At 37.5% G+C, this 15,391-nt stretch overlaps 1 long non-coding RNA gene across 1 annotated transcript; it reads left to right on the top strand.

The window, feature by feature from the left end:
- The first annotated feature begins 13,147 nt into the window (after positions 1-13,147).
- LOC145138786 (uncharacterized) lies at positions 13,148-14,767 on the top strand. Its single transcript, XR_013721722.1, has 2 exons — positions 13,148-13,492; positions 14,387-14,767. It is a non-coding gene; the product is annotated as an uncharacterized LOC145138786 (long non-coding RNA).
- The last annotated feature ends 624 nt before the right edge of the window (positions 14,768-15,391 follow it).

The following is a 15,391-nucleotide window of genomic DNA, read 5'->3' as shown; positions in this document are numbered from 1 at the left end:
AAAATTTCGGGTTGTCACATCATCCCCCTGTTAAAGGGAATTTTGTCCCGAAATTCAGATTCGAAAGTGAATACTCACGAATTATGAAAAGGATAGATACTTCTGTTCAATTTGCATCTCTTGTCCTGATCGGTAAGAAGGGTATTGGTTTGGCTTCTAAGTTTATTCGTATGGTAGCACATCACTCTTAGTCTTGAGCAGTCTCCGTCCTGAAGTTCATAATAGAAATCATACTTGGTTCACAAATCACAGCCTCGTGTATACGAGTCGTATATAACTAAGATTGAAAAAGGCAGTCGAATAAATGATTCTTCTCTAAGCTCACATCCAAACAAGGAAAAGAAGTTAAATTGGAATCATCAATTCAAATCCTGTAGAACCTTGATTATGTACCACCCTTGTGGATACATTCCTCAACGATAGATTAACCGTATGGGTCCTTGGTATTGAACTCGACGTACTGTACGAGTGGTATTCTGGGAAGGTCTGCTGAGGTACTTTGGGAAAGTTACGAAACATAAGGCACTCTTCGCATGCGTACCTCGGAGTTCTGGAACGAAGGTTTCTCTAGAAAGTCGATTACGGAAAAAGAATTTTCGCATGAAACTGGTACTGTGAGGATCGAATCGACTCAAGTCAAATGACGATGTCGGACCACTCGAAATACATGGCGTTAGGCTAGTTTTGAAAAGTTTTCCAAAAACACGACAGTGCAATCCATGAGAAAGTTTCAGTACTTTAGTTTTATCTATGTAACTACTGCTGCGAACAAGGTATACAACAAAAAGCAAGTACAAGCAGCACGAGAGTCCCTAGAACTGATGGAATCTCGTAGAATGATATAAATCGAGTTGCACTAGTTTTTAAAAGTTTATAAGTCTAACATTATCGCTACGGGACGTACCGAAATTTCAACGTGGGTGCGGATTAGTCTCTCCTGCGGCGGTGATCATTAGTATCCTTCCATCTTCGACATAGTTCTTTGTTATTGGGCAGTCCCTCTTTATATGCCCCAATTCGCCACACCCATAGCAAGCCTGGCTGACTCTGATGCCAGGGACTTGGGAGATAGGCTGTGCCGGCACTCTACAGAAACGAGCAGTGTGCCCCTTTCTATTGCAATTCTCGCAATGCAAACACACGGCACACTCCGCTGTGATGAAAGTTACACTCGTTGCACTTCGGAAGTGTTCCAGCATATCGTCTGACTGGATTTGTAGTGGCAGGTGTTGTGGCAGCATTAATCGTAACCAACTGTTGTCTCTTCATGGTTTCTTGTGTTGACTTCCCCTTCTTATCATCCCAAGACTTTCGCTTGTAGGCATCCCCTTTTGACGACTCGGAGATAGGGGTAATCATGCTTTGGCCAGCCTTGTGGTCAACAAGCCTCTGTACCAAGCGTTTGGCATTATCGAAAGTGGTTGGTTCGGATGATAACACATCTCCTTGCGTCGGAGGAGATAACCCCCATATATATATATATATATATATATATATATATATATATATATATATATATATATATATATATATATATATATATATATATATATATATATATATATCTTCTTGCTCTCGGGAGTAACCATCTCGGGGCATATTGCCGCTAGATCACTAAATTTGTTAGTGTAGGTCACTATATCAGATCCAGCCATTGTGAGATTCCAAAGCTCCTCCTCTAGTTTTTGAACCTCGCCTCTTGGGCAGTATTCTTCCCTCATCAGTTCTTTCATGTTCTCCCAACCCATCGAATTTGCCACTGTAAGGGTCAGTGACTTCACATGGCTGTTCCACCATGTGAGGGCTCTTTCCGTGAAAGTGAAAGCAGCAAATTTCACTCTGCTTCTTTCAGGGCACTCAAACCATTGAAAGTTTCGGGTTTGCAATTCCTGAATTCCTTATAGGAACATTCTCTCTGATGCACATGATTATGGGTGATAATACCGCTACCCGACCCACCGGTAGCAGTTGTGTTGATGTGTGCCATGGCTGCGGATACTACAGCAGTGAATGCTGCTTGTAACATTGCAGCATCGAATTGTGGAGGTGGTGGCGGTGGTGGAGTTGGTGCAGTAGGGATGTTAGAGCGTCTAGGATTTCTTCTGGGAGGCATCTTTTATCTATAATAGATGAAAAGAAAAAATAGGGATAAGTTTTTAGGTATGAATTCAAAGCGTGTGTTATCCGAACTAGATTTTCTGAGTGTTTCATGTTTTCAAAGTGGTTCTGTAAACAATTCATAACAGAGGTCGATAGACTTATGAATTTATGGTTATGGTTATCCCTAACTGAAATCCTGTGCTCCGGTTTACTGAAATTAACCAGTTGTAATTATAAAGACTTTAAGTCTAACACATAGTGTGAGTGGTGTATTCACCGACTCACTAGGTTGTATTGATCTGATAGTTACAAGAGCGACGTGTAAGGTATTCTGCCACCTCGCATGAATCGCGAGTGGTTTTCTCTGTTCTCTATCCTATTACTGACGAACGAAATCTGTTGTCTCCTTATCTTCCTATGGTGTCCTTAAGAATTCTCTTAGCTTCGTACTCCTTGTCTGATCCCTTCTCGAAGTTCTCTCTGTGGATTCCTCCCTGTTCATCCTTGACTCCTCTGTTGACTAGCCTAATGAGCTGGTATCTCTAGCTAAGTTGTCGGTGCGAGAAAGGAAATGTCTAAAGAATCTATGAGACTAAATTAAAATATTTCTATAAATAAATTTTTAACTTGTGATCCTTACTGGGTCCTTCTATAATCACCTTGTGCATACAAATTATATATAACTCGGATCTAATAGACCTTTGAATATGTGATACTACTCTAAATCCACATCCAAACAAGGAAAAGGAAATGAAGCGAAACCACACATTCTAAGTCTATGAGATCTTTGTTATATATAACCTTTGAAAGTATCCACCCTGCAATTATAGATCTATTAGTAAGGGTCTTTAATTATCATATAAATTATTAATGATTATTCAAGATACTCCTATAGTATCTTTGTTTTGTGTTTGATTCCTAAGTTTCTTGTTATTGTACACTTTTAGACTTGTTATTGAATAGCATCCTAAAATACTCCTAAAGTATTTTACTTTATGTTTTGTTCTAAAGAATTCCTTGGATAAAGAGTTTGGTAAGTTTTAGGTTTGTCGCAACACCACTATCACTCCCTAACACACGTTCACCGTATCTCAAATAAATATAGTTGATCAGGCTATATTTATCCCAGATATGATTACATAACTGCCCAGGTTTGACTGTTGTGTCCAACAATTAAATACTTTTGTTCTGTTCTAAGATACTTGTTCTAGAATATATATATATATATATATATATATATATATATATATATATATATATATATGTGTGAGCATGTATACTTCTTGATAATATTGATATATTTATAAGTATACTTTTATACAAAGCACTTCGGCCCCATTGTATTTATAGTTGTATATCTTTTATAGGTTGATATACTTAGTTCACTATAAACAATGCTCTGATACCAATCTATCACACCCCAAAATCGAAAACGGCGGAAACGTTCGGGAGCGGAGGACGTCATATGTAGTATCACAACAATTGCATAATAGTAATCAAAGCAACAACATTCATTGTATAGATATTAAAGTCTTTACATCGAGTTCAAAACATTACATGTTTTATAATATGATTGTATCAAAAGATAAGACGAGAAACTAAAGCTCTGACTTCATGACTCCAGCGTGGATACCTGTCTTAATAGATCCTTGAGAATACAAGTGTTTTGAAAGCGAGTATCAGCTATAAAGCTGGTGAGTGCATAAGATTTTGTTTAAGGAAAGTATTTTCTCTGACAATTGAACATGTTTGAAATGATCTACAAGAAAATCCTATATTTTCTTAATGTAAAGTGTGATTGAACCAATTCCTTCTATAATCACTTAGTTTATACTAATTACATATACTCAAGATAAGACGGACAGTCGATTGTGTGATTCGATCGTACCCCCACATCCAAACAAGGAAAAGGAAAGTAAAACTGAGCTCATACATTCTCCAATCTATCAAGTCTTCATTATATATAACCTAATGTATAAACTAAAGGATTATAGCTCGAACAAATAGTTATTTAATTTATACTGTTGAGAGAAAAACTCGAGACACACTTGAACAAACGTTAGAACAAATATAGTTCCGGAATAATAGTTTATCTCAAAGGATCTAAAAGCTCAACAATAATAAAAGTTAGAGTTAGATAATTAAAAAGTTAGGTGCGGAAATGTAAAGGAAATATAATGACACCAGATATTTTATCAAGTATACACTTAAGTTGATTCTTAACAAGGAATGCATTCAAACCAGGTTAGTAACTGAGATCAAACTTAGTGATTAAGTCAAGAAAGACTTGCTCTGAAGAGAGATGATATTCAGTTATATTCTGGTGATCTTTGAGAGTAAGAAAGATATGAGAGTGTAATAACACAAAGTATGAATGGCAAGATGCGTAGTGTTATCTGATATTGAAAGAGAAAGAGTGAGCTCTATTTATAGAGACTCATAGGTTACATCGTTCCTAACTGTCTATGCGAAGCCATTAAAAGGCATACTGGATAAAAGAGAGAGTCTTATGAAAAGCAGATAAAAGGCTAATCTAAGAAAGCTAGACAATTGACTGCGGACGATGATGATGATGACTTCGGATGCGGTTGCTGATCAATGATGACTGCGGATCTTGAGAGCTGTAGTAGACAAAGTTTAAGAGGGTCACTTTCATGATTCAACAATTTTCCCCTAAGTGACCTCTTCAACTTTCTTCAGTTATCGAGTTTTAAGAACTTGATGAGAATCCCCCAAAACTTTCTGACATGTTCTAACCAGGTGATTCTTCTCAAGATTACGAACTTGACTTCAGCAGTTGTGTGTTTATACTTTTAAAATGCGGCTCGACTAACTTCCAGTTGTTTTCTTGTGAGGCGATGCATGTGTAAGTCCCCAAATTGCTTGTGTATCAATCAGATCCAATTGATGGTGCGGAATCCCAATCAATTTGATGATGTCAGATCAATATAGAAGAGAAGGAGAAGAAGAATAACTTGAATCAATGATGTATTCAAAGATATGAGTGATGCTCCATACACATTAGATTCTCTCACACACACTCTTCTTCTCTCTTGTTTCTCTCTCTACAAGATGCTCATTTTTCTCTCTTCTAGCCTTCCACTCCTCACCCTATATATATGAGACATGGGCCACCAGCAGCATACGAGTATACAGCTGCACACGCGTGTGCGGCCGTACACAGGGTGTGCGGCCGCACACACATGTGCAGCCGTACACAGCCACAAAATTACAGAAAAATATATTTTCCTAGAAAAGAAAAGTATAAACCATATTTTTGACCCAACAATCTTCTCCTTGGTTTATAGCTTTCTTTTCTAATTGGCCCAACAAACTCCCCCTAAAAAGTAGCTGGCTTTTCTTGGTAATCTTCATTGGGAGCTTGGCTTCAGCATCAATCTTCAAATTTCTTCACAGCATCAAGATGAACATATGAATCTTCAATAAATGACTTCATCTTGAGCAGTTGGGATTTCTGCAGATTTTGACATTGAACGCACATTGGGTGAGGAGACTTCTTGTAGAGATTCATGAAAGATGGTGCTTTCAGCTTGAGAATCTTCAGAGAGAACAGAGAGAACGAATCTTCTGGATCACTTCCGCAGGTTTATAGATAGCAGCAGATTGATTGAGGAGGCTTCAATGTAATCTGTCACATAATCTTCAAGCGCAGCTTGACCTTGCTTCTGGGGTTGAAGGATTGAATGTTTAAAGAATAATCTTCATTTCTTGCTCCTTCGAATGAAAATTCTTCGATGCTCACGGATGAAGCCTTGGCTCAGAAAATCTTCAATACAGTCTCCACGAGTCTCATCTACGTCTGAAATCACTTTTCAAGACAAAACAAAACTAAAAGAAAATTTAGCACACAAAAAATATTTTTGGATTTTTGATATTTTCTGAAAAAAATAAAACATAAATAACACTAATTTTTTGATTTTTAATTTTCTATTTTTTGTTTGATTTTTGAAATTTTCTTTTAATTCCCCCCCTAAATTTGTGCATAGAGGAAAACTATGAACAAATTTAACAAAAACAAAAATATTTGGGATCAAAGTTGTTAGACAGTCTTAATCCGTTTGTCAGTACCTTCCCCTTCATGAATAGATCTGGTCGATCGCCGGTATTGTGGTCCACTTAAACATGAAAAATTGTGACAAATTTTGGACATGCTATAAGTGACAAGACAAGTTGATCCTATGTTCCTAGATAAAACTTCCTAAGGACCATTCATCTGACGACGACCAAGGATATTGTTGTCCACCTAAGTTGAGCAGCGAGATCTACAGACAATCTATAACTGTTCAATTTTAATTATACTATAACGTGTTTCCCGCTTCTTGACATACCCCAATAATCAAGAACTTCCGAGATACTCCTTACTTTAGGTGATTAGACAATTATTCATAGAGAGGATAGATTTAGATTATGACTAATTAGAGTTTTAGAGGGATTGAGAAGTAGAAGGTTGCATATGCTGTGTACCAGGTTGGATTGTTAATCACACAAAGGAGACATCACATGGCTAACAGATAGGAAGAATTTCATAGATATAAGATGCAGAGAAATAGATTTGCATATGTTGCAGTCCAGGTCAGATCTCTTCCAATCACACAGAGGAGGCAACATATGACTAACAGTAAGAAAGAAAGAAAATAATTTTCTACAGACCTACTTTATCGGAATTCCCCAGTCGCCCTATCAATACCGTAATTAAGGACATAATCCGTAAATCGAGGAAAAGTTAAACCACAGTTCTAGATACGGGTTCTCTTAATGTGACTAGTGGATTCTCATGTATATCTCCCTGCTCAACCTACCCAAGCGTCATATTGTCAGGCTAAATGGAACTATCTAGGTCAAGATTGATCAAGTCTCTAGATTCCTTAAGTTCATCTGTACCTAGTCAAGTCCATTAAACTTTTCGTGCTTACCAGCGCATCAAACGCAGAGCCTAGACAATTCAGCTTTGGTACCTTACACAGATTCAGATTGCATGTTATCACTTGCTGATATCACTTCCCAATAATAACTACTAACGAAAAACTATTAAGAAAATGAAGAATTGTCTTTAAAACGAATAAGAGTAAGATAAACTCAGGAGTATAGAGAAGAAAACTCAAACCGTAAGTCACCGATTGAATTTGCATCTAGAAGGTCTGAGAACAGCATGCATAAACTCAGAACAGATCTGAAAATTCTTCACATCGTTAAGCACAAACCCCAATGTGTGATCCCATCCTTTCTTCCTTTCCCGCAAAAGGACACATACTCTCAAACAAAGATCAAAATGTTTTACAGTTGAGAGATGACCCCTATCATGTGCCTGGAACAACCACTACCAACAAACTGATGTCCGATGATATGCCTCCATAGTTGCTCCGACACAGAGCGGGATCAGTTGGTCTTTGGAACCCAGTCCATTTTGAAACTGGGTTGACCTTTTTCATCCTTGCACGGTACTCTCTCCCATGACATATCATGTTTATCACAAACAGAAGATGTAGAAATATTAGAATCGTTAGAAGATTTGGGAGATTGAGCCTTCGGAACCCATTTGTAGTTGGGTTTAACCCATTTCGTTTTCGATCTGATGGGTGGCTCAGCACTTGATTTTGAACTTTAAGTCGACCGTTGAGATGACTTTGATTTTGGCTTCACGGGAGCATCTCTTGGATTAGAATTATTGGCCGACATTCCCTTCTTGACCTTGGGATTTGAATTCTTGGCCTTGTGGGTTTGATTCTTGGCCTCCTGCGCGTTCCAGTCACCATTGTCTGAACGTGACCTTGAGAAGTTTCTTTTGAAGAATCTCCCACTTTGTGCGTTCTGCCGGCCTTGTGCGTAGTAAGGAACGTATGCGCGATTAGGAAAATTTCTGGCAATGTGTCCAGGTGTTCTACAGTGAAAACAAGTCTTTTTCTTCACTGTGAAGTTGTTTCTTCCTGCCCCTGGTGGCGTATCCTTGCCTCGTTTCTGATTGTTCCCACAAGCACACTTGCAGCAAGTCGGCTGTTTCACTTGATTTGGTGGCTTGTACTTCTCAACAGCAGCTTGATCAGAAGCAACTGAGTTTGAAGAAACAGATTCAAAGTTCAAGGAGTCAATGGTTTGTTCAATAGTTTTCTCCTTGTTCTCATCCTCTACTACTTTACCTGCACAAGAAGTAGAATCATTAGTATCGTTCAGCTCAACACCCTCAGTTGGCCCTGATTGTTCTGTCTTAACTGAATCTGGAGCAGGGGTTTGGCCATACTGAGCAGGTATTTCTTCCTCATTGGTATCAAGGGGTGGGTTATAGTTGTGATTAAAAGGAGGGGGCACACTGTGATACCCTAAACCCTTGGTTTGATTATCTTTAAAACTCAATTGTTTTTCAACTAAGGACTCGACTGTCTTACTTGACGCAGTATAATTTTTGAAACTAACATCTGTTTTTCCACACTTAATTTTCAAAGTGTCAAGTTCTTCAGTTACAGCAGCAAGTTTGCGTTTAATGTGATCGTAATTTTCACACTTGTTGGTGTAATCTTCTTGAAGCTTTCGGAAATTCACGAGGTGAACCCATAAAATTCACCCTATAAATAGAATTCAAGGGGCAGCCGAGTTTGGTTGCTCATCTCTTCCTCTCCCACTCCGGATACTCTCTTTAAGCCCTATTTTAACCCCCCGAAGCCCCGGTATCATCTCGAGACACGACGAAAGTCCCGAAGTCCCGAGATTTCCGAGAAATCGACTTCTTTCCAGTCGAAGTGCTGCCCGAGCAAAGCCTCATTTTCATCAAATTGTCACTCCTAACAAGTGAGTTCATACCCCTATAACTACGTTTTCAAATGTTTTGTAAATGCTTTTATACACTTTTAAGGGGGGAATACAAGTAAACACACGGTTAAAATCATGTGAAACACCAATCTTTTGCTATACTCTTCGTACTGTTATTTTAACTATCATATGAAGTTGTTATCATGCAAAACACCTCACAACACAACTTTACCCTCTTGGGATACAATATGTTTTATAAATAGAAATATGTTTTAATTATACGTTTGCATACTACATCATATCAAGGGTAACCATTTCAACTATAACATGATACTTTTACAAGAAAACTCAACTCATCATCACACCTTTGTAACACGGTAGAAAAGGAAATCATTTCATACAAACGATTTTTCATCATATTACTCGTGAACTTGTTGTTAGCAATTATGTGATGTCATATGGCTTTATTTGTACCAAACGAAAGTCCCCACCTATAACCAGAGTCTCTTGGAGGGAGAGCGTGACAAGTGTGTATAGATCTATACGGGGCTGACGACTCCGCACCCTGACTGTTAGCTACAGTCCCCGGGGTGACAAATGTCAACATTAGGTACTGCGTCTAGTATGGTTATGAGGAACTCACAACACGCAGAAACAATGACTCATGCACGTAGTAATACATAACTCAATCATGCTCGGGGGGTAATAACTATATTCTAGGGTATTATCGGCATGTTCAGAATTTAGGATAAACACTTCCACAGCTAGTTTTATTTTAATAATAAAACTATACATTCTCAGTTTAAGTATGGCATATTTACTTACATTCATGGTCTTGGTTCATATAAGACTACACCTCACTTTTAGGAAAATATAGGATTTTCCTGGTTCAAACACATTCATTTGGTACAATAACGATTTACAACATCATTCTTGTAAGCATGTCATAGTTGCTTACAGGTTACGGTCTTGGTCATTTGAGACTGCATTTTACTTTTAGGAAAATATAGGATTTTCCTGGTTCAAATACATACAATTTATACAACAAACACTCATACTCATTTCATACACTCATAAGAAAATATCGGATTTTCTGGAAAACGAACATGAACTTTCGAATGGCATACATTTCCTCAAAACACTACTTATGAACTCACCAACTTAAATGTTGACACTTTTTCTTTGAAATAACTTGTATTCTCAGGAAATCGCTAAACCAGGTTAGCAACAGCTTTTGAAGACTTACGCTCAGGCGTTAGTTCAATCTTTTGGACATCATATTGTAATTTACTTTTACAAACATGTAAACTTTTCAATAATGTATATGATGGTTGTGTGTACTTTCTTTACTATTCATTTGTTATGATACTGTACATGACGTCCTCCGCCCCCGAACGTTTCCGCCGTTCAGGTTTGGGGGTGAGACAACAGTGAACCTCTAGCAATCCTTAATACACATTCCGAAGGGTGTTTGGTTCCGAAGGAAAAGGTGCTCCGGAACTTGTCCGGAGCTGAAGAAAAGAGAGGAGAAGATTGAAGAAAAGTAACACATTCCGGAGTGGTTCTTACGTCCGGAATGAATGCTGATCTGGAAGTTTACTATTTTGTCCTTAGTCATTTATTGTATTTGTATTGATGTAACGTTTCATAGGACTTAGCTTTTTTGTACTACTAGACAATCAGAATGTCAGAAATAGTTCTATTGTCCGGTCCTATGTAAGTTACTTGGTTAATTCGCTATAACACTCTCTCCTATCTAAAGGAGCATTCAATACAAGTCAACAATGGATCTTTTTCATACTTTTGGCATATTTACTAAGCTCTTCAAACATTCTTCTTGTTCTTCATTTATTAGCTTTACTTTGATCATTTACTCCAATTCTTCATTTAATGTCTTGATCATTTGTTGAACATAGTATCTAAGACTTGACTGGTCTTTCCAGTCTAGACTTGAACTTCTTATAGCAAGCAGACATTGATCTTAAGCATTCATTCAAGGATTGAGTTCTCAATCCTTGTCCCTGCGCAACTGATCAATTTCTAGTTCTCACAAGTCCATCAAACACTAATTCGTGATCTTGAGCTTTGTGAGTGTGTGTTAGTGAAAAATGAGTGATTCTTTGGTATTTTCTTGAAAGAGTGGAAGCTAGAAGTGCTTGGTTGAAGGAAGGGGCTTTGGATCCAGAAGAAGAACTTCATTTCCAGTTCATTGGAGGTATAAAGTCTATATCTTGTCTATTTATTCTCTAGATCTCTTCATGGGGTAGTTTAGGGCTTTATGGAGCATATTATCGAACCATTCATGGATGCAAGCATGTTTTGGGGTAATAACTTCAGATCCAGAGTCTTTGAGGGACTTCATGGCATAAAGGTGTCAACTTTGTGGCTATGGGAGTCCCATGCATCATATGAACCACTTTTTAGGGCTTCTTGAGCTAAATAACCCATGCATGCATGTAAAGCTAGAAACTTTACATGATATACGTATACCGTTCACCAACACTCGACCCTAGGGAATCAGATCTGTGTTTTGGATGCATTAAGCCCGACTAAAATCGACTGTATGGATTCAGTCCATGGGGGACTCGACGATTTGTTCATACGACTTGGCGAGTTGGGTCGTGGTCCCCCAACCTTTTATGTTAACGAGTAAACTCGTTGAGTCTGGGAGATGACTCAGCGAGTTGGCCACGGTTTGGGTTATGAAGATTGAGGAACTCGACGAGTTCAAGGAGGGACTCGGCAAGTTGCAAGCGAAATGTCCCGACTATGTATGAAGGGGAACTCGACGAGTTCATGAGAGAACTCGACAGGTTAGATCGTGATTTCGGGATTTTTGAGTTATAGAACTCGGCGAGTCGATGAGTCAACTCGGCGAGTTGGGTCAACCCAGAATATTGACTTTGACCAGGGGTACAATAGTCATTTTACCCTAAGAAGGATTATCAGTTTTTGACTAAGTGTTTTTGTAATAATGATAGCCGGGGAGTCATTGGAGCAGCCATCAGAGATTCCTCATACGAGATTTCAGCAGCCAGCTTGAGAGGTGAGTCTTATCCAGTAAGAACGGGTCTAAGGCCCCAATGCCGACCCATTTAGATGTTAGTAGTTTCGGGCTTCGGTTCGATGTCGGGGTTAGCCAGATGTATGTTATATGTTTCCGGACTTCAGTCCGATGCGGGGGGAAGCCCGAGGAATGTTTGTATGCTTGATGTCTTCGTGATTCTTTCATGTGTTTGTTTATATGTTCCAGACTTCGGTCTGATGCAGGAGTAAGCCCGAGGAATATTTATATGTTTATGATATGTGTTTTTGTTATATGCTTGGTGATATGTTATATGTATATCGGGCTTCGGTCTGATGTCGGGCGGTGCCCGATGTCAGATTTGTCCTATGTCGGGCGGGGCCCGATGTAGTCGGCAAGGCCTAATGTATGTTATTATGTGATTATGTGTATGATACGTGGTAGTTTGGGGAGACTCACTAAGTTTTGTGCTTACGGTTTTCAGTTTTGGTTTCAGGTACTTCTGGTAGCAAAGAGAAGAGCTCAGGATGATTGCAGTGCACACACCATTCGTTCAGCCCGGGATGTTTAGACTCTGATATTCTGAGACATGATTTTGACATAGTATTTTGTTATGATGATTTGGGATACATAACTTATGATTTTTAATGTGATGTTTGATAACTTATGTATTCTTAAATGGTTTTAAAACGAAAATTTTGGACCGTATTTTTGGGATGTTTCATAATGAGAACTCAACCCGGTAATAACATTGTACTTTCAACTTTTTCATATTGTACCTTGGGTCGTGCTTAGCACGGGCCTCAAGACGTACCTAGTATATATATATATATATATATATATATATATATATATATATATATATATATATATATATATATATATATATATATAAAATAAGCTCGATGCTTTATATTTGGAGGAAAATGGAAGCTCATGAATTAACGGGGGATTTATTGTTGGATTAATGTGGAATTTTTTTTATTTTTTTTTATTTTAGAAAGAGGGCAACTCATTTTTATCTCTATTCTCTATTAATCTATAAAAAAATGTCAAGTTTAAGTATGATGCCACATCAACCTAACAAAAAAAAAGAATAAAAATTCTTTGTGGGTCAGATCTCATGGGCTCCGTCAGTTTCATTAGTCTAACTGTTGCGTGCATAAGATGATTCTTTAATGCAAGTTTTACCAGCTGGCATGCATTTTTCTACTAATGTCTCTGATATAAGCGGCACATGTCTTTTCCACCTTCATAGCATTGCCACCTGCTTTTCTTTCCCAAATCTCGATACACTCGTCTACCCTCTCAATCGTCTCTCCTTTTTTTTCTCCGTTCTCTCTCAAAAACCACCGCCCCAAAATAACCTTCTTCCTCTCTCGCTTTGTTCTCTGTCGTTGACAGTACTCCCGTCTTCCGCCGATGCAATCTGCATCGGAGGTTTTCTTTTTCCTTATCCCCTTGCAAACTCCCTCACGGCCATTGTACCACAACATCCTAAACGCCACAACCACTCATCATGACCAACATTTCTCGTGCTCTACCACATACAACCACGATTTATGATGGTAATGCCATACGATATGGAGGTTTCATCACGCGTAGGTATCCTATGTAGATCTTATGTGGAAGGGCTTTCCACTAGTGAACACCACCCCAAAATATAGTGGGTGTGTTGTGTAGTGGTGGTGGCTACCACAGAAGATCACCAAAGGTCCAAAGCCTTTGTGTCTATCTCTCTTCCTTTTCTCTCCCTCTCTCTCTTCTTTATTGGTTGTTCACTAGTGAACATCATTTCCAAAGGTATAGTGGGTTTGTTGTGAAATGACATTTTATGATATGGAATTGTTTTCACGCGTATATGTATTGTAAGGATACCGGATAGCCTAAGAAAGTAGAGATTATTGCTATAAATATTCATTTTAGTTCAGACTGACATGCTTTTATATTGTCAAAATGGATATTTTTTATACATGTCTTTTCTTTTTTTTTTCTTTTTTTTTAATTTGATGATTACTGATGTTGTCGGATAAGCAGAATTATTCCAAAAAATTCTTCATTTTGTTAACTAAACATGTGGAAGTGCTGATTCTTGCCTGGGTGTTTTTGTTGCCCACCTTGTGTTCGATCATTTGCATGTGTTAATTTTAATCTGGTAGAAATCTCATAAGCATGTGTATTATGTGTATTTAATTGTTTATTATTATTGGAAGATGTATTTAGATTAGGCTTTTTTGGTTTTGAAGAATTCCTCTGCCTCTATCCTCCCTGAATTCACTCCAGGTCGATTTTTTGTTCTATCATTGTCGTTACTTTGTACCAACTCTTCCCAAGATGGGCTACTTAATCATGAACCGAATATATTGGAAGTTTATGTAAATACATTTAAATGATACATTTAAATCCATATATCTTTTATAAATTAAAAGTTGAATGAAATGTATTTTCCGAAGATGTCTAATGCTTCACTTGGTCAACATCTTGGTTATGTTGTGATAGGAAAATGGAACCCAATCTATGGCGGAGGTTGATCGGGACTTGGACAACAACTGTCCATTTTTTTTCACCAGTTTTGGGTTAATATCCAAGATGTTTGAAAGTATACTTGACATATTGCTAGTGGTTGTTGAAATTTTGGCATTGGAACAATGCAAATGAGAAAAAGTTCTAATTTGTTTCTCCTATGATTATTTAGTCCGTTACTACATAATTTTACAAGGACTTCAATTTATGGTCAGATGGAACTACTGTCATGTAGTAGCTTTGTTTATATGGAGTCTCTAGAATAATGCATAATGTATGGGCTTGGTGCCTACAATTGGATGCTTGTTCTTAAAGTTCACGTAAATTTATATCTATATTTTTTGGTTTATTTTTAAAGTTACGATTATCTCACTGTGGTGGTTTCTTATTTTCAAATAAACATCAGTTTTGCCTTTACAAGCTGTTGTTTATGGCAGTTGGAAAACTTGTCATGAAGTTGATGGACATGTTCATTTTCTGTGGTTTAATTGTAACTTTGTCGTCAAGAATAAATAAAAGCATCATTGAAACTTTTGCGCCTTCTTTTGTTTATTTACACACTTAAGGACAAAGGGGTGATATCATTCCTAAAATCTTGCCACATCATCATCTTTTTGAATTGATGGTACGTCATTTTCTTGTTTGCCACCTCGCTAGCACTCATTTTTTAGCATTTTGTAATGAGTGGTAACACTCATAGCACTTCATTTTATTTCTTTTTCAAATTTAATCAAATTATACTTTTTTAAAACACAAAAAGTTAATATTAAATATTTTTTTAAAAAAAAATGGATAGAAATATCTTTAACATTTTTTTAATCATAAATTTTAACTGTGTATCTTTGTAAACTATGGATTTAATACGTTAGCCAGATAATAACATATAAAATGATTATAGGAACGCAACGTGAAATTAGAATAACCACTTTTGTAATTTTTTATATTAATCGATGAGTAAACATTCAATTGGGAGGTCAAAAG

Source organism: Lactuca virosa, chromosome 9, assembly GCF_052849685.1.
Source record: "Lactuca virosa cultivar CGN04683 chromosome 9, Lactuca_virosa_CGN04683_v6, whole genome shotgun sequence".
NCBI classification, from domain to species: domain Eukaryota; kingdom Viridiplantae; phylum Streptophyta; class Magnoliopsida; order Asterales; family Asteraceae; genus Lactuca; species Lactuca virosa.
Note: the sequence above shows the minus strand (reverse complement) of the source record. Positions and strands in the feature narration are given on the sequence as shown.